The 20,606-nt window shown below is 42.8% G+C and overlaps 1 protein-coding gene across 1 annotated transcript in view; it reads left to right on the top strand.

Annotated features, from left to right (window-relative positions):
• The first annotated feature begins 8,230 nt into the window (after positions 1–8,230).
• SMUG1 (single-strand-selective monofunctional uracil-DNA glycosylase 1) overlaps positions 8,231–20,606 on the top strand; it is a 31,819-nt gene continuing 19,443 nt past the window's right edge. The window contains exon 1 of the mRNA XM_070740830.1: positions 8,231–8,304. The gene's annotated coding sequence lies outside the window, so the exon portion shown is untranslated. The remainder of the gene's footprint in view (positions 8,305–20,606) is intronic.

Genomic DNA, 20,606 nt, shown 5'->3' with positions numbered 1-20,606 from the left:
TTCATAAGTGTTCTCCTACATGTTGCTAGGTTCACATTCCCATCGAAGCTGCTAGCTTAGAAAATGGCCACAGGTTACTTCATAGTTTATTCTCTCGGTGTTGCTGAATACACATTTTTGGATTCAGCTTTAATCTGATTTGTGGCATGAATGGGGTAAGCCTGCTTGTTGATCTGGATTCCTTCACCCCACCAATGCATTTACACAGCCCCTTAAAGCAGGAGTCACCCACCTTTGAGACTTCAGGGACCACTAAATTCATAATTTTAAATCTGGTGACCCAGTTCCGTTGTAAGCCGCCCAGAGTCCCTATAATAAATAAAATAATATAACCTGTCTAATGATTCCATTGCTGGGTGTGCCTACATGGTCATGTGACTGGCCACCTCGATGTCACTCATGTGACATTAACCTCCCAGCCTGGGCTCCTTAGGGCCTCAACAGGAAGCAGTTGTTGGAGCTAAGCAGCCACCATGAGAAAGAGGTGACAAAACCACTCAGTTCAAATTGGATCTGACCGAGGAGGAGGCTCAGCAGAAGCACCTCACTGAAGACTATGTGCATAGGCTTTCCAAGCAGAGGGAAGACCAGCGGGAGTACAAGGCCAGGTATTGGCACCTGAAGTCTTAGCGGGCTGAGATGGTTAGCCAGTTCTAGAGTATGATGCAGTCCCACTGGAACAAGGCCCTCCAGCTCTTTGCCACATCCTTCCAGCCTTTGCCAAAATCTCACACCAAGAGGCTGAAGTAGATCCCAAGTCGAAATTTCTGCCCCCTCTGACCCACACAAAAGGACCCTGGAGGGGGGAGACATTCTGCAGCAACACAAACGTTCATTGCATGTACCTGTCCCAGGAGCTGTAGTTTGAGGACCCCTGATTTAGTGCAATATAAAAAAATGCAAATAATTTTTCTCGCAGGCCACCAATGGTCCACAGACCACCAGTTGGTGACCACTGCCTTAAAGCACTTATCATGCATTAGCTTCAAATCCTTACAACACCTCTGCGAGGGTGGTCAGCATTGAATTAGTTCCTTATATTGCAAAGAGAGCAGCTTAAATCCTCTGGGCAGGTCCAGCACCTTGCCTATATATCAGTCAGTGGCCCAGTCTTTCCCTGCAGAACTGGATTGGCGTCAGCTGCTTTCAGGATGCTGTATTGATCTGTGGAAGCAGTTCATTTATAACCATTGGGTAGTTGAACTTTCACCCTGTCGTTTCCTCCTGATGTTTCTGGGAATTGCTGGAGAGAGCAAGAGATGTGGTATTTATTTAAAAGGACTTGAGTGGGAGGGGAGCAGTGAGTGACAGCAATAGAGCTATGCTGGTGGTTTAACACACACTTGACTCTGTTTTTGCGGGTAACCAGTCATGGTAGAAGGTGGCATTAGAGAGATGAAAATGGATGAGATGATAGTTTAGTTACACTTTACATACCTTTGCCAGTTCCTGGACTTTAGCTACATACATACATAGTTCATATCAGATGGGCTACAAGAATGGTGGAAGGTCTTAAGCATAAAACGTATCAGGAAAGACTTAATGAACTCTATCTGTATAGTCTGGAAGACAGAAGGAAAAGGGGGGACATGATTGAAACATTTAAATATGTTAAAGGGTTAAATAAGGTTCAGGAGGGAAGTGTTTTTAATAGGAAAGTGAACACAAGAACAAGGGGACACAATCTGAAATTAATTGGGGGAAAGATCAAAAGCAACGTGAGAAAATATTATTTCACTGAAAGAGTAGTAGATCCTTGGAACAAACTTCCAGCAGACGTGGTTGGTAAATCCACGGTAACTGAATTTAAACATGCCTGGGATAAACATATATCCATTGCAAGATAAAATACAGGAAATAGTGTAAGGGCAGACTAGATGGACCATGAGGTCTTTTTCTGCCGTCAGTCTTCTATGTTTCTATGATTGCTTTCATTTATGCAGCTCAGTTAATTGGGAACTTAACATTGGCAGATTTGGTACAATGGTCTAAACCACGATTTGTTAGAAAAGCCACACAATAATCTGGGCTCGCATATCACATTAATTCAAAGCCAGCAGGCTATTTTATAGTGTCACTTGACTTCTAAAATCGAATCTTCCTCTAATTTCAAAATCTTTCATGCAGACTGAATTATGAAATCAGATATAGAAGAAATGATTGCAAACTGTTTTTCCACATTGAAATGAAATAGTGTGGTGTTAATCTAAAAAAGAAGTCTAAAAATGAAGAAAGCTATGGAGGAAATTTAATGAAGCACAGGCAGGCATCTCTCTAGATTCCTAATTTTGATGAGCACATACTTCTTTGAGGGATAAATGGAAAACCAGCTCCCTAGCTCCTCCTGGACAGAAAAACAGAAAATCTGAACTTTGCAGAAGGGGTCAGCTTTCTCCTTTTCCTTTAACAGCATACAGAATAGAATGGAATGGAATAGAATAGAATAGAATTTCTTTATTGGCCAAGTGCGATTAGACACACAAGGAATTTGTCTTTGGTGCATATGCTCTCAGCATACATACTTCAGATTGTGCAGAATGCAGCTGCGAGAGCAATCATGGGCTTTCCCAAATATGCCCATGTTACACCAACACTCCGCAGTCTGCATTGGTTGCTGATCAGTTTCTGGTCACAATTCAAAGTGTTGGTTATGACCTATAAAGCCCTTCATGGCACCAGACCAGATTACCTCAGGGACCGCCTTCTGCTGCACGAATCCCAGCGACCAGTTAGGTCCCACAGAATGGATCTTCTCCGTGTCCCGTCAACTAAGCAATGCCACCTGGCGGGACCCAGGGGAAGAGCCTTTTCTGTGGCGGCCCCAGCCCTCTGGAACCAACTCCCCCCAGAGATTAGAACTGCCCCCACCCTCCTTGCCTTTCGTAAACAACTTAAAACCCACCTCTGCCGCCAGGCATGGGGGAATTGAGATCCTCTTTCCCCCTAGGCCTTTACAATTCTACGCATGGTATGTATGTATGTATGTTTGGTTTTTATATTAATGGATTTTTAATCATTTCTAATATCAAATTACTATTGTACACTGTTTTATTGTTGCTGTTAGCTGCCCCGAGTCTCCGGAGAGGGGCGGCATACAAATCTAATCAATCAATCAATCAATCAATCAATAAATAAATAAATAAATAAATAAATAAAAGAAAAGATACATTTGTCAAGAATCATGATGTACAACACTTAATGATTGTCATAGGGGACAAATAAGCTGTCAGGAAACAATCAATATTAATATGAGTCGTAAGGATGCAAGCAACAAGTTACAGTCATACAGTCATAAGTGGAAAGAGATGGGTGATAGGACATGAGGAAAAAAACAGTAATAATAGTAGTGCAGACTTAGTAAATAGTTTGACAGTGGTGAGGGAATTATTTGTTTAGCAGAGTGATGGCATTCAGGAAATGCCAGTTGTCTTGTTGTCTTGGTGGGCTATGCTCTATAATGACATTTTAAGAGTAGGAGTTGAAACAATTTATGTCCAGGATGCGAGGAGCCCGTAAATATTTTCACAGCCCTCTTTTTGTGCTTTTTGAGCAAATCAGAGCAAATATAAAAGGCGGGTTAAGCACTAGACTGGATTCAGTTCCTAAACCTAGAATAAAGTACAGAAGAAAGAGAAAAGCTAAACACAATATGTTTCAAAACCAGATGATTATTTTTTAAATGAGTAAATCAGCCTATTGATCCCATGTGGTTAATATTCTACTCCATCCCCAAGTTGATGTCCTCCAGATGAATTGGACCCATAGCACAAAATGGATTGGCCTTGCTGGCTGTGAACTATGGGAACTGAAGCCCAAGGTCTATGGAAGAATAGATAAAGGAGGGCTGGGCAGCATCCCAAGGTCTCAACCAGAGACCTTTCCCAACACTGCTATCCCTGAATAAGCACTATTAACCCAAGTCAGCAGGGCTCAAGAGGCGGCCTAACAGGCAAAGCATCTGTTGGGAGGCATTGGGAGCCCAGCAGATGTGCTTCTGCTCATCAGTGCTGTCATTAACTTGGGCTGTCCCAGACTAGGAGAAGCTGCTCTCCAGAGGCCAAGAGGGTTATCTCTGCCCCTTCAAAATATTTGCGCCTCAGAGTGAGTGGCAGCTCTGATCCTTTAAACACCCACTTGTGGCAGGCAACCCACACACAATGGTTGGTGGGTGGGGGGAGAGCCGGAGTCTGTTACAACACAGAACCGATAAGGCCTGACTGTCGACAGCAACAGCAAGGCGAGCCAGTCGCTTCTGCTCATTATCAGGCGGCGTGAGGGATTTCTCAGGAATGCTAGGGAGACGAAGGAGGTATGTGTGGATCAACATGTTCCCATTCTCTGGAGTTTCTCTGGGAAGACAATGTTTGGAGAACTGACTGCATAGTCTTCACTCAGAGCAGAAAGCATGTCTCTGGACAAATCTATTGACATTATTTTGCATAGGATATTAATCATTTTTCCAACAGTTAGATTTCGCAACCATTTATTATAAATTTGCATACACTGTAATCAACACTGATGCAGAATCATTAATTACATAAAATATAAACAGTTAAATGTAAACAATTTGGGGTTGGGAGTTTGGCCCCAAAGGATTCAATTACTGGATCATCTAATCCACTTTGCAACCAAAAAGTAACCCTACATTACAAGAGAGTTCATATACAGAAAAATCAATACAATCATAAACCATATATCAGGCTACATCAGGGGTATCAAATTCGTATCGTCACCTGGTTGTCATGTGATGTATCATGGTTTTTCCCTCCTTCACTAAACCGAGCGGAGTGTGGCCAGCATGTGACCATTCCTGCCCGATGGCTGTGAGTTTGACACCCCTGTGCTACATTATGGTTTGTTTAATCTTAATTTCTAATCCACTATTTTTCAGGAGTTTGAGGCAGAGTTCCCCACAACAATCCTATTTGATCATGCCTTGTTTAGCTGTGGTTTACTGAATAAACCACATTTCTGTGTTCACACATGCTATGTACAAACCATAGTTTACAAACTACAGTGGCTGGATATTCATGAAACCAAACAAGGCAGTTACAGTACAATATGATTTAATGCAATGTGTGAAGTTAAATCCAGTGTTGGAAGGAGCAATTTGACCCAGGAATGCAAAAAATCAACATTTCCCCATTGTGTGGCTCATTTCCTTTCGTTCAAAAAAGCCGATCCTGAGGCTTTGCCACATAGTTTGTACTTAATCAACATTTCCTCTACAATTTCAGTTGCAGATAAATGAAGTGATATCAGAATACTGAATAATCTGTACAGAATTCAGATTATTTTTGTGGTTACTGCAGAGATTCCCAAATTTTCCTTTACATGGACCACTGTATCTATCTTTACTGGATGTATTTGAGGACCATAAGCCCAAGGTTGAAAATATAGGGTCGTTGGGCATCCTGTCACATGCATTTCTTTCCATACCATCTTCAGTAGTCAAAAATCAAGATTTTGATGGCAAAAATCTTGTAGGATTGCTAAATCTCAATGTTTGTGAGTCTGAATGAGAGTGTCAAATTCCTGTGCAGTTTGAGATTTTGTATATTTTTGATACATTTAAAATAGTTGTTCAGGTTAGCGTGTGAACATGGAGCCACCCATAATAATTTTCCAGGCACCAGATTGAGACACAGTGAGTGAGTTGATCTTGTCTGGATTTGGAAATAAAACTGGATAAGTCTGAATAGTATTTGGTGGGGGTACAACACCAGAATTATAAGGTTTGACTGAGAAGTTGAAGAAAAGGGGCAATGCCAATCAATTTCCATACTAATGCCAACAAAAATGTGTACCGATAACCAGAATGTCACTACTATAGGAAATGGACTCTAAGTTATGGATTCAAAGTATTGGTTATGACCTATAAAGCCCTTCATGGCACCGGACCAGATTATCTCAGGGACCGCCTTCTGCTGCATGAATCCCAGCGACCAGTTAGGTCCCATAGAGTGGGCCTTCTCCGGGTCCCGTCAACTAAACAATGTCGTTTAGCGGGACCCAGGGGAAAAGCCTTCTCTGTGGCGGCCCCGGCCCTTTGGAACCAACTCCCCCCAGAGATTAAAATTGCCCCCACCCTCTTTGCCTTTTGTAAGCTTCTTAAAACCCACCTCTGCCGTCAGGCATGGGGGAACTGAGATATTCTTTCCCCCTAGGCCTTACAATTTACGCATGGTATGTTTGTATGTATGTTTGGTTTTATAATAAGGTTTTTTTTAGTTGTTTAGTATTGGATTGTTACATGCTGTTTTTTATCATTGTTGTTAGCCGCCCCGAGTCTGCGGAGAGGGGCGGCATACAAATCCAATAAATAATAATAATAATAATAATAATAATAATAATAATAATACTAATAATAATAATAATAATAATGTAAAAATCGAGCTGCAACGACTATGGCATAAACCAGTGAAAGTGGTCCCAGTGGTACTTGGCACGCTGGGCGCAGTACTAAAGGATCTCAGCGGACATTTGAAAACCACTGGAATTGACAAAATCTCCATCTGTCAATTGCAAAAGGCTGCTTTACTGGGATTGGCAAACATAATTCGCCACTACATCACGCAGTCCTAGGTGCTTGGGAAGCGCCCGACTGGTGATGAAATACGAAATCCAGCATAGTGATCTCGTTTGCTGTGTTGTACTGACATAATAATAATAATAATAATAATAATAATAATAATAATAATAATATACTCTGATCAAAATACTGATAAAAATTATGAAATCTATCAATACCAGTGTATGGGGGTGGGGCAAAATCAAACAACGGGGGATTTCTGTGGTTTTTCTTCACAAACGTCATTAGATTGCCATTATCAAAGAATGTGCAGAAGGAGAGGCTTAGAAACAGGCAAATATAAACAATTATACAGCACCCATAAGCAGCCCGGGTGTTCAGATGTCAGACTACTGAATTGAATCCAAGTTTATGTGCATAAAATGTAGCAGCAATCCCATATGGTTCTCTGCAGGAATTCTGAATAAAAAGAATGGTGTCAGACTGCAGAGCTGAAGGCTACATATGTTCACTTGAGAGTAAACTCCCATTTCCTCGATGTGACGTCTTCACATTTATTGGTGATTATACATGTATGTAAGATTATAGTCTAAACAAGAACATTCTATTACTGTAGTTATTAATGAATTAGATGAGAAACTGGTTTAATTTCCTCAAGCCCAATCTGGATAAAGAGCAAAACCATCTATAGCCAGAACACTTAGAGGTCTCTTATTTCCAAACTCTCCCTTAAGAATGATTAAGTCTACATTAAGATATTATTGTTATTATCACCACGGATGTGGGAAATTAAAGCGATCTGTATATGGAAGCCACTTGAGAATTTATGGCCAATGAATATGGCGCTACTCAGAAGTAAAGCCCTTAGATTTAGTAAGTAATCTTTACAAGAATAGCAGCTTGCTATATATCATCATCTTCCAGCTATACTTGAGTACAACTTCATTGGCTCTGCTTGCATGCTGTGCAGTATGGAAATTATAGTTTCACATTAAAGACCATCACAATTAGGCATGGATAAGGAGGATTGTTGTTTAAAAGTCATCGGGTGCCACAGTGGTTAGAGTGCAGCACTGCAGGCTACTTCAGGTAATTGCTAGCTGTAGTTCATCAGTTCAAATCTCATCATCGGATCACACCGAGGTGGGTAAAATGAGGACCCAGATTCTTGGGGACAATAAATTGATTCTGTAAACCACTTAGAGAGGGTTGCAAAAAAATGAAGCGGTATATGTCTAAATGATACTAATAATAATACTAATACTAATAATACTACTAATAATACTAATACTGATACTACTACTACTACCAACAACAACAACAACAACAATAATAATAATAATTAGATTTGTATGCCGCCCCTCTCCGAAGACTCGGAGCGGCTACCTTGAAAGACCCAAGAACAATTCCTTGGGGAACTGAATAAGAAAGGCGACATCATGATGGGATGTAAATTTATTTTTAAAAAAATCCATAATGATGCAGGAATGAATAGAATATGGAACAGGTATTCGACACATGTTTAAGCTCTGCTCTGCATTTCCACCTTCAAAGACCAGACCACTCATTCACTGCAAAGATGACCTTCTGTAGAAATCGGAAGCGCTTTTTTTGTTCCGCTAGAGTTTATCGGGAGTTGTAGTTTGAAGAAGGGAACAGCCTTCCCAACTGGTCGTAATTGTTCTTTCCTTTTAAAACTACAACTCCCAGCAGCCATCCTTCCCGCCACCGCCCAGGAAATACGCGTAGATGGCCCGCTGCCGAGAATGCTGGTGAGTGTCCGTAAAAGACGGCCCTGAGGGAAGAGAGGGAAAGAGCGGCGGACGGGTCTGGGAAAGGGAGGGGCGGCAGCAGGGCGGAGAAGCAGGAGGGCGACCTTTGGTATCCCCTCTCTCAGCGATTGCTTTACTTTTGTTCGCGGCTGGCAAAGTCGCTTCCTCTACTGGGAGGGCTGGAAAACCTGGGTACGGGAAGAACGTAAGGTGGTTTTCTTTGTATCTAGACCGGTGGTCTCCAACCTTGGCGACGTTTATGACTTGTGGACTTCAAGTCCCAGAATTCCTCACCCCGCTTTGCTGGCTGAGGAACTCTGGGAGTTGAAGTCCACAAATCTTAAAGTTCCCAAGGTTGGAAACCACTATCTAGACAACATTATTACACACAGAGAGACCTGTAAGTCCAGTCTTTGGGTCTTGCCTCTACACGAAAATATGTTCTTTATTTCGGGCACCTATTTGGAGTAAATGGCCTCTTAAAATGGAAGTTCTTTGTCAGGGATACAAATAGATAATTGGTGGCTGGTCGTCTTCCTTGGATTACTGGATGTTTTGAAATGAAAAAGAACTGTTGTTGTGCCTCTTTGATGTCACTATTGCACATTTTCCCATTGGTCCAAGCTCAAGGAAAAGATACTTAAGAAACCAGATAGATGAGGAAAATGCTGACTTTATATAAGAATCATCCCAGTTTGGCAAGGTGCTGCTAACATAATTATTTTATTTATTTTATTTATTTTGTCCAATACACAATACATATTGAAGAGAATAGACATGAAGTATTATATATAAAGAAAAGGATAGAAGAAAAGACATAAAAATAGAGGAGAAGATATATGAAAGGAAGAAAAGATATATGATATATAAGATAAGGAGAGACAATTGGACAGGGGACGAAAGGCACACTAGTGCACTTATGTATGCCCCTATGGTCTGGAGCAGCAGTATCAATATGCTACAGCAAAATTGTTGGATAAAACTCCCCATTATCCATAGCCACCTCAATAAGAGTGGTAATTGCCTGTATTATAGAGTAAGTCATGCTGTCTTGAGCTTAGTTGAACTTTCCTTTGGATGAAGTCTGTTCAGAGTTGCTCTATATGATATAGTAGATAGTTTACTGAATACAACAGCTATTCCGGGGGGGGGGGGGGGGATAAAGCCACATTTCTTGTTCAATTCAACCCAAATCTAGGAAGCTGTGATTTTCTTTGACTCTTGGATATCCGAAATAATTTACTACTGCTCTTAGGTTTACGACTTACGGAGAGATGATGAAGAAGGAAAAGGGAAGAAGGAAAAAACACAATTCAGGCTCCAGTTCTTTAATAGACAGTTTTATAGTGGCTTGTGATAGTTACAGGCTGCTTGCATAGCTTGATAACTCTACAAAATAATCTTGTGACATGATCTTTCTTTAAAATGGCGTAACTATAGCCTTGTTCGTTTTATAGACTCTTAGCCTTTTGAAGCTTCTTTCAAGTCTGCTAGCTACTGTCTCCTCTATAACTGCCAGTAAGGTTTATGGGGTGCTGATTGATATTCTGATCTACTTGATACTTAATGCAAAGAAACTTCATGGAGGTTTTAAAGATTTGTCAAACATAAACAAACTTTCAAGAATTAAATTGAACATTGCGATTTTGTATATGAGAAATCAATTCGATGTTTTTATGTCCACTGGCTGTAAAGTTATTACAATTTGATTTTTTTTCAAAGCTACCCCAAAACAAATCAAAACTTTGAAATCTTTAAAATCCCCAACCCATTATCGTAAAATTGGTTCTTATTCAGAAAAAACCCCCATCACCCAGCCTTTTTATCACTTCAAGGCCACAAAATTGGACATATAGAGGCCTTTCTCCACTTCTGTTTAACATGCTCTCTTCCCTCCTTGAGTTAGCAGAAAACTATAATGGCATGAAATTTGCTGATCCCACTGCTGATCCCTAACCTGCTTCGATTATCTTTTTTCCACTGCTGGTCACCTGGCATTCCCTCCAAAATAATAGCTGACAAAGTCTAATGGGCTTCCCTCTCCTTGAGTTTGTCCTTGGATGGTGCTGGGAGAAGAAGGAAAAGTTTTCTTTGAATTGTCTTTAGCAGTTGGCTGCTTACCCAGGAGGTGGGGATAAGAGCAGTGTCATAAGGATGCAACAGAAAAAAAATATGGCATGTTTATATCATCGAAAACCCAAATATTTTATTTTAAGACTGAAAGTGCCTTGTTTTGTGCTGTCAGTATTTTGCTGAGTCTTTTGAGGTGCAAAAATCCCATGAGTTGGGATCCCTTCACAACTAGAAAGGAATTGCATTGTACATTAGAATGTGCACAACATTTACTTATATTATTTATTAGATTTTTATTCCAGCTTTGTTACTTGATAAGTAACTCAAGGCGGCAAACATATCTGATACTCCCTTCTATTTTTCCCACAACAACCTTTTGAGGTGGGTTGGGCTGAGAGGGAATGTGATTGATCCAAGGTCACCCAGTTGGTGTTGCTAACTACCGTGGGACTAGAATTCATTGTTTCTTGGTTTTTAAACCAACACCTTAATCACTATACCAAATTGACTTTTTCCAGAGATCCAGCCACCGATTTAACCTGTTGTGTGAACCAGCTTGTTGCACTAAACCATATTTTATATTTGGGCATCAGTTATTATAGCTTCCGTTTTAGGATTGAGATTAATTCATTTATTAGATGAACCGAGCACGTCCACCTAGAGCAGTGTTTCTTAAACCTCTTGATCTCTCTTTTAAAAATTATTTAGGGCCCCCAAAAAGCTTTTGCTTGTATGGATTATATTAATATGTACATAATAATTATATAAATACAGTACATCAATTTTATTAAAAATGATGCATTTATATAATATTTATTGAATCATTAAAAATCTTCAGTCTGAAAAATAATTTTGGTTTTTGCAGAGATGGACCCCATACATTGGGAGACTTGGAAAATTCCAAATTCTGTCACTGTTTCCTATTCTGTTTGCTCTAAAGATTGTTTTGCACGCTGAAGCTGTCTCGCTCTCCTAGTATAGCAGAAAGCAATCAGGCCTATGCAGAAACAATGAGAAAAGGCATGATGATGTTGAAACAGCACACATGTGCATGAAAATGAGAATTGTAAACCAACTGCGCAATAAGACCAGGCAAAATATATGAAAAGGATGCTTTCCAAACTATGTTAGAATGAGTGAAATATCTCCTGAAGTTCTTGGACTACCATGTTACTTCGAAGTCTGTCCCACAGGGTTGTAGCTACTTCTCTTTGAGGGTGATCCTAGAGGTTGCCAGTAAAGCAAAGTTCAAGAGGAATTACCTTGATTCTTTTACTTTAGCTTCCAATGTCATCAAAGCACATTTGGAAGAATTTGGGATTTTGAAATGCTAGACGCACAAAATCTAACAATAAGACACAGGTGCAAAAAGAAAAGAAAAGCCGATCAGATGTTCTCCAGATGTGTGGACTCTTCAACTACTGTAATTTGCAGCCATTGTAGCTGTTGTGTATGCAGATAGATACGAAACAGGATGAAACCAGCTATTGATTGCTCCCACAAGCAGTATACTGTAAACAGTATTGGGCTGATCGGCATATATGAAAAGAAGCTGCCATCTTAATTACCAAGCTGTGCTTCATTTGGAGACAAAACCATTTCTTATTGTTCCCACTGTGCAAATGCTAAAAGTCAGAATCCTTTTTTAGTTTGTTCAAATAATCTTGTTATTTTACAATAAATCAACAGACAGGCACCCCCCTGATTGAAGCAACTGACAGAAACTCAAAGGCTGCATTATCTTGCATTGTGTAATATCTAATGAGGGTTTTTTTAAAATAAAAAATTATAAAAGGTACATCACTTTTTCATTTATTAAAAACAATCCCAAAGCAAGGGAAGCAATGAATTAAAACACATTTCAAACGCGTTGCTTCCCCAATTCCCACATCTTCAAAAACACAAAACTCCCATCGCCCAAAGCTATGTAACAAAAACTCCAATAGTAAATAGATGGCACAGTAGCAGAAATATAGGGCTGGGCAAATTGCCCCTGTAATTGGCTCAGCACCAATTACGACCTAGTTTATTCCAAAATCAGGACCTTATAGTAATTGTATTAGGGTCCTCCTCATGGTAAACCCTCCTCTTTCAAGAGGGTGTATCCGTTGTGGAATGTAATTCTCCAGGGAGTAAGAAAAAGAGAAGCAGCTCTGACAGGTTTATGTTGTCTTTCAGTAATATTTAATAGTCTTTGGAGGGCATTTGTTTTAGTTCTCCACTATAAAATGGCCAAAACGTTTTCTTTCCAACTCTGCCTTCCATCTCCATCCAGGGACGGAACGTGTACGTTTTCCTGAGGGTGATTTTTCTTCGGAAGGACAAATAAAGTTGTACCCTAGACATTCGTGGCTAGGATCGTTCTGCCTGCCTGCCGAGGAACTGCCTGTCTGTAAATTACGCTTTATAGGATTCCCTTGGCTTCCTCACTTTTTCCCCTCCCAAATCACTTGTTAAGCACTCTCACACCCTGGGATGCCACTGATGGCCAAATGGGAAGTTGTTAATTTGTGCTTTGGGAGCATGGAGTTCTCAGGCTGTTAATGTCCAGAGCTTCGTAGATTTACGCTCTGTGCAATTGGCAGGGCAGTGAAATCTCCCAGCAGTCGTAGCATTTTATGAGAGAAAGTTTCTTCTGAGGGTTTGAAATGGGCCAAGAGACAGAGGCCCCATTTTCATTTGGCAGGAAGAAGTAAGACTGATTTCTGGCTACTCGCTGCTCTCTCTCCACTCCTCTCTTCGAACTGTAGAAAATATCTGTGGTTATGCACCATGGAAAGGCAGCAGAAGTTTCTGAATCAACTACAAGTTTCTTTTCCTCTTGATTGTTGTTAAACCCAGATTACACATGCACAAAGCTTCAATCTGACACAATGAGTTTGCACTTTTGTTTCTGCGGCCAATTCAGCATGCGGGTTGTAACATGAAAATAAACAATGGCTTGGGTTGGTCACGATATCCAAAATATTGATTCTTCTGATAGAAACATGTATGCCTGGAAAATGAGAAATCTCACAGGTCTGCTTCTAGAAGCCCTTTGAAACATAGAAACATAGAAGACTGACGGCAGAAAAAGACCTCATGGTCCATCTAGTCTGCCCTTATACTATTTCCTGTATTTTATCTTAGGATGGATCTATGTTTATCCCAGGCATGTTTAAATTCAGTTACTGTGGATTTACCAACTACGTCTGCTGGAAGTTTGTTCCAAGCATCTACTACTCTTTCAGTGAAATAATGTTTTCTCATGTTGCTTTTGATCTTTCCCCCAACTAACTTCAGATTGTGTCCCCTTGTCCTTGTGTTCACTTTCCTATTAAAAACACTTCCCTCTTGGACCTTATTTAACCCTTTGACATATTTAAATGTTTCGATCATGTCCCCCCTTTTCCTTCTGTCTTCCATTTGCACACACTAGTGCTCCTTCCTATCCAGTTTGGTAGGGATGCCGCCCGAGTTTTCGGAGAAGGGCAGCATACAAATCTAATTAATAATAATAATAATAATAATAATAATAATAATAATAATAATAATTATTATTATTATTATTATTAATAATATTATTAATAATATTATTAATATTATTATTCCACAGTCTAGCTGCTTTACTAGCAAATAGAAGAAAATGTGAAAAAGTAAGTAAATTCTCTAATTGGTAAGATGTCACTAGGAAGGTTAGTTCTTCTTGCTCCTTGCTAGATTCAGTCCATTATTTCTTATTAGAATTAAATTAATTCAGATCATTATTTCTGATTAGAACTAAATTAATTCTGATTAGAATTAAAACTGAACATTAAGAGGAATAAGATTGTAAAAAAGAAATCTCCAATAGTTACATTGGAATATGTAATTTAATTAAAAAACATGGAGTGAGGCTAAAACTGCAGAGTCTTAGGACTAGGAGGAATCTGTCGCAAAATGCCACAGAAAAGAAAGCCTATCACAAAATTTAATTTAGGAGCCTATGCTGCATCAAACATATAACAACCAAACGTACATAGGGAAAATAAACACATACTCATTGAATACTGGAACTGACAGTGGTCAGAGTAAACTTAGGGAATGGGGGCTTGTATGCCACTTCTCTAAACTGCTTCTGTAGCTTATAATCTTTTAGATCCTCAAGATCAAGAGGAAACAGGGAAGGAGGATCTTTTTGGTGGTAGTCCCGCGACTGGAATTTTTCTTTTAAGGATAGAGTTCCTTACTAAGGATGTTTTGGAAGAAATGTCCATCTGGGTTCAGTTCCAAGTAGGGAGAGACACACTGGAAACATGGAGGCTGCTTGGAAGGGTGGTTTAATGGTTAAGAAGAACCACTGAGCATACCCAGATTCTGGATAGCTGACCACATGGAGGAGAAGGAGATATATATTTATACCCTGTCTTGGGCCTTGCCTTTGAGCTTCCTGTTCCTGATCTTAGGTAACTTTGTAGGCTGTCTGTGTCCCAGGCTTGGTTGAATCTTGCTGGGTGATGCAATGAAGGAGCTTTGGGCAATTCCTATTATGGCTGAGGGCTAATTCTACTTTTGTTGGATCTTGGGTGAGGTTATTTGCTTATGAGTAGACCTAGCCATCTCTTTATTTCTTAAGTGTTGACATGTGTTGTGGGCTATTGAGGAGGATGGGGACTGTTAAGAGTGAATCTGCTTCTTGCCTCAAAAAAATGTTTCTCCATTTCTTATCCAGGGAAATATAATAGTCTGCCTTTTTAATATTTCCTAGAATATTTCATTCTTCTAGGAGAGAGGTGGGTGCTAATCTTCTACAGACGGTTAATTTTAGATCAGCTGTGCCCCTCTTTCTGTGCCTTATTAAATACTTTGCATATCAGATTTTGTTAACAACCTTTGATCTTTGCTTTGTCAGCCTGACTATGCTGTTCCAAGGGGTTTTTGCTGAAGTTCCAATCTCTTTTGAGAAGGGGCTAAACCCATTCATGAATTTAAGGCTTAGTGCAGTTGTATATCAAATGAGTTATGTTTGTGTCATTGCCAGGTTTCCTGAATTTTCCCTTCATTGCAGGAATTGGCTATGGCTAGTCTAGAAAAAAGGTCTAGGTGTAACAGAATATAATAGAATTTCTTTATTGGCCAAGTGTGAGTGGACGCATACAAGGAATTTGTCTCTGGTGCATAAGCTCTTGGTGTACATTACAAAAAGAGAGAGAGAAAGAGAGAGAATAATATCAATATTCCAGTATTTGAGGGGCTGTCACAAAAAAGAGGGAATCAACTTATTTTCCAAAGCAACGCAGGGCAGGACAAGAAACAATGGATGGAAACTAATCAAGGAGAGAATTAAGGAGAAGCTTCCTAACAGTGAGAACAATTAACCAGTGGAATAGCTTGCCTCCAGAAATTGTGAGTGCTCTGTCACTGGAAGTTTTTAATAAGAGACTGGACAGACACTTCTCTTAAATTGTATAGGGCTGTGATGGCGAACCTATGGCACCCTTGCCAGAAGTGGCGCACAGAGCCATCTCTCCGGGCACACAAGCTGTCACCTATTGTTCTTCTGGGTTCCGGCGCACCTGCTATCAGGTCTTCATGCATGTAGGATTTCCAGAAACCGGAAGACCAGGTGGCCGTGCTGGTGCATGTGCTGGAAACCAGAAGAGCAGCTGCCCTCCTGTTTCAACACTCAGTGCCCAAAAGGTTCGCCAATAGTGTTGGATGAATGTGTTGAAGTTTAGGTTCGGCGGGTTCAGACAAACTTGCCGTCGGAGTTTGGGTAGGTTGACCAAACCTGAACCCGAACCCGAACCCGAACCCCAACACCTCTGGCCCAGCGGGAGGTGAAGTGCTGCGTGCATGTGTGTTTCAGGTTCCATCAAGCGGGCGATGGCCGGGAGCCGCCGAAAATCCCTGCCCCTAGTTCTCTCTCATTTCGGCGGCTCCCAGCCATCACCCGCTTGAAGCTGCCTGCCAGGATCCTCAAAAGCCGGCTCGGCAGAACCTGCCACTGGAGCCCTCTTGCCCGGCGGGAGGCGAAGCGCTGGAGGGGGGAGTCAGGGTCCATCAAGCGGGCGATGGCCGGGAGCCACTGAAAATCCCTGCCCCTAGTTCTCTCTCATTTTGGTGGCTCCCGGCCATCGCCCACTTGATGGAGCCTGACACCTTCCCCCCAGCGCTTCAGGATCCTGGCCAGCAGCTTTAAGCAGGCGGCGGGCAGGAGGGGGAGGCGGGGAGGGCCTACTGCTCGCTTGAAGCTGACAGCCAGGATCCTGAATAGCCAGCCGGCAGAACCTGCCTCCCCACCCCTCTGGCCCATCGTGAGGCGAAGTGCTGAGGCGGGGGAGGTCAGGCTCCGGGTCTGGAGTCGCCCCTCCTGCACCCCCAAGCCGAGTCAGTGGCTTGAGCCTCAGATCCCCCCCCCCCACCTCCCCCCTCCCGCCCACCGTGGTGTTCGAGCAAACGCCGAACCTGAACACGGACTTCTGGAAAAGTCCAGGTTCGGGTTCGTTATGCCGAACCCCACAAAGTTCGGCACGGACCCGAACTATGCAAGTTCGGTTCACCCAATACTATTCACCAACATTGTTATAGGGTCTCCTGCTTGAGCAGGGGTTTGGACTAGAAGACCTCGAAGGTCCCTTCCAGCTCTATTCTGAGGTACTTTTCAGAGGTCCGAGGCCCAGTCTCTCAACCTGCTAAATGAGATCTTTTAGAATCCCCATTTGAGGTTATTTTAGAGGGAAAGACTTGAGGCATGACGTCTCCAGGCCCCACTTAGAACACCCTCTGAGTAATCAGCCGCAGAAGTGCTTTTGCTGAATAAATATTCTCCTGTTGAAGTGCGGCTCTTGAATTTTTATTTCATCTTTTTTTCCAGGACAGCAAGCGAGCACATGTTGGGAGGTGGCTGTCTGTCTTTAATCACAGCACCAAAGCCTTTATAGGTTATTTACAGTAATGTTTTGTATCTTGAGTGAATGCTTTACTAATTATGGTAATAAAAAAGGCAATAAAAGGCACGTTCCCGGTGGAGGAATATATTTGGCCTTCCCTGGTTCACTTACAAGCCGAGCCAGTAGTAAGAATTGCCCGCCCGCTCAGCGGTAGAAGAAATGAGTGAGCGGCCATGGATCAAGGTGTGACATGAGGAAGGGGGTGCTATGATAGATTGGAAGGAAGGGGGCAGAATTTGAACCCCTCCCTGAGTGGTGGTGGTTAAGGGGGAAATGGGTTGGTTAAGATACAGCTAAGCAAGGAGGGAGGGATTTGGCCTGGTCCTTGTGCACAAGGCAGGATCTAATCTTAAGCTATCTATCTATCTATCTATCTATCTATCTATCTATCTATCTATCTATCTATCTATCTATCTATCTATCTATCATCTATCTATCTATCTATCTATCTATCTATCTATCTATCTATCTATCTATCTATCTATCTATCTATCATCTATCTATCTATCATCGTCTGCCTGCCTGCCTGCCTGCCTGCCTGCCTGCCTGCCTGCCTGCCTGCCTGCCTGCCTGCCTGCCTGCCTGCCTGCCTGCCTGCCTGCCTGCCTGCCTGCCTGCCTGCCTGCCTGCCTGCCTGCCTGCCTGCCTGCCTGCCTACCTACCTACCTACCTACCTATCTATCTATCTATCTATCTATCTATCTATCTATCTATCTATCTATCTATCAGATTTCTATGCCGCCCTGAGACTCAACAAGAAAATACAAAGCATGTAAGAAATCTAATAGCGGTATATAATTTAATAATTAATAATAATTTATTAGATTTGTATGCCGCCCCTCTCCGAAGATTCGGGGCGGCTCACAACAACGATAAAAACAATATTATACTGGCACAAATCTAATATTAAAAAAAAAACTAAAAACCCTATCATAATTAAAAACCAAACAGCACATACATACCAAACATAGATTATAATAAGCCTGGGGGAAAGGTGTCTCTAATCCCCCATGCCTGGCGGTATAGGTGGGTCTTAAGTAGTTTACGGAAGACAAGGAGGGTGGGAGCAGTTCTAATCTCCGGGGGGAGTGATTCTAGAGGGCCGGGGCCGCCACAGAGAAGGCTCTTGCCCTGGGGCCCACCAGACGACATTGTTTAGTCGACGGGACCCAGAGAAGGCCAACTCTGTGGGACCTTATCGGCCGCTGGGATTCGTGCGGTAGCAGGCGGTTCCGGAGGTACTCTGGTCCAATGCCATGTAGGGCTTTAAAGGTCATGACCAACACTTTGAATTGTGACCGGAAACTGATCGGCTGATAAGTCTAAATGCTAATAATAATAATAATAATAATAATAATAATAATAATAATAATAATAATAATAATAATACGAGGAGTCTGTAAATATTTTCACAGCTTTCTTTTTGACTCGTGCAGTATAAAGGTCCTCAATGGTAGGTAGGCTGGCAGGATTTGTTTTTTCTGCAGTTCTGATTCTCCTCTGAAGTCTGTGTTGGTCTTGTTGGGTTGCAGAACCAAACCAGACAGTTATAGGGATGCAGATGACAGACTAAATGATAGCTCTGTAGAAGTATATCAGCAGCTCCTTGGGCAGTTTGAGCTTCCTGAGTTGGCGCAGAAAAAAACATTCTCCACTGCATCTGGAAGGAGAGTCCAACATGGGTATTTAACCAATCCTATTGGTAGAGACTGAGTAAAAAATTAGCATAATAATAGGTACCGCCCCCTTGCAGTCCCCCATGAGCTCAGTTTTAAAAACTCAGTCCCAGAGTAGAGACATACTGAGTTTTACTTAAAGAATTTTGACTGTTGTTTACCAGTTTAATCTTGTTTCTTTTGTCTCCTCACAGATTTGATCAGCGTTGGAGGAAGGGGTCTCTGTCCTCCGTGGACAACACCCCCAACGATCTCCTTAGGGGCTGCTTCCCCCCGAGGGAACTGCCCCCAAGAGGAGCACCTCAGCCCGGAGTCCCTGGCCTCAGCGGTCAAACAAGGGCTGCGAGCCGAAGGTGGGGGGGTCCGCCCCCCCCACTGGGAGGCTCGAGGAGGAGAATGCCCCGGAGGGCTTCACAGACAGCACCGGAGCCCGGATCAGCTGTTAGGCGGCGAGAAGGAAAAGCCGCGGAGGCTACTGCCGCCGCCGCCGCCAGGGCTAGAATCGCCGCGGCTGGCCAGTGAGGGGTCCATTGCGGACCGGAAGACCGAGGACGAGCTGGGTGAGCCCGGATGGGCGGCAAAATCGTGGGGTGAGCGCAGAAAGCCCGCGGAAACGCTGGGCAGCGCCATTTTGGAAGCCCCCCCCACGGAGCGCGAAGGCGCCAACCGGAAGGGCTTCCGGCAGCTGAGAGGCGCAAATTGAGCTTCGGCTCTACTGCGCAGCCGCAAGGGCGAGGCCAGCAGCAGCCATTTTTACTGCTAGTGACGAAGCTGGTGAGAGGCAATTTCCTGGGCAATTCATCTAGAAAAACCACCAGAGCTGTGAGTACAATGGAAGACAAGCCCAGTGCCGAGATATCCAACTCCCCAGTGGTGAGCAAGGAGAAGACTAAGGGGAAGGATAAGGAGAGGTCAAAGTCCTCCCAGTCCCCTGCTTCGGTGGCCTCATTAAAAGAGGCATAAAAGCGCATAAAAGCACTGGAAAAGAAATTGGAGGCTGCCTTACACCTCTCCCCCTCGCCAGTACCATTGGCTCAGAGGCAGGCAACCACACCTGAACCTATGACTCCACAGTCAGCCTTTGGACACATGGGGCCCCTTCAAGAGGGTGACTGGTCCCCAGAGGGGCAGTTCATGGCATTGCCACAGGCCCCATCTCCAGCATTGTCCTGGACCAGACCTGAACCATCAGGGCCTCCAAGGCGGAGCTCCCAGGCACCTTCAGCTACGTTTACCCCTACGGCGGCAGGGCTGAGATCCCAGACTGGTTCATGGCAATACATGCCTCCAGATCTACAGGAGATGTTCGCGAATGTCTATGCTCAAGGAGTGAATGCCGGGGCAGGTCAGCACGTGAACCGTCCACAGACTCAGGCAAGAAACCTTTGGCCAGTACCGCCCCCCTCGGGATTGGGGTCTCTTTCGGAGGATCCAGATTTGGGCGAGGACAGTGACAAGGAGTATGAGTTCTCAGAGGATGAGAACACCCCAGAGCAGCAGCCAGTGGCTGGCCTGTTTAAACCTACACTGTTTCGGACCCTACTTTTCAAGGCAAAGCAGGTAATGGACCTGCAGGGAGCTGCAAAAACACCTGAAGCAGAGACCGGCAAGACATCAGCTTCCCTGCTAAGGGAACCCCAAC

The sequence above is a fragment of the Erythrolamprus reginae genome, chromosome 2 (genome assembly GCF_031021105.1).
Source record: "Erythrolamprus reginae isolate rEryReg1 chromosome 2, rEryReg1.hap1, whole genome shotgun sequence".
Taxonomy (NCBI): Eukaryota; Metazoa; Chordata; class Lepidosauria; order Squamata; family Dipsadidae; genus Erythrolamprus; species Erythrolamprus reginae.
The sequence above is the reverse complement of the archived record's forward strand: the minus strand, read 5'-3'. Positions and strand labels throughout refer to the sequence as shown.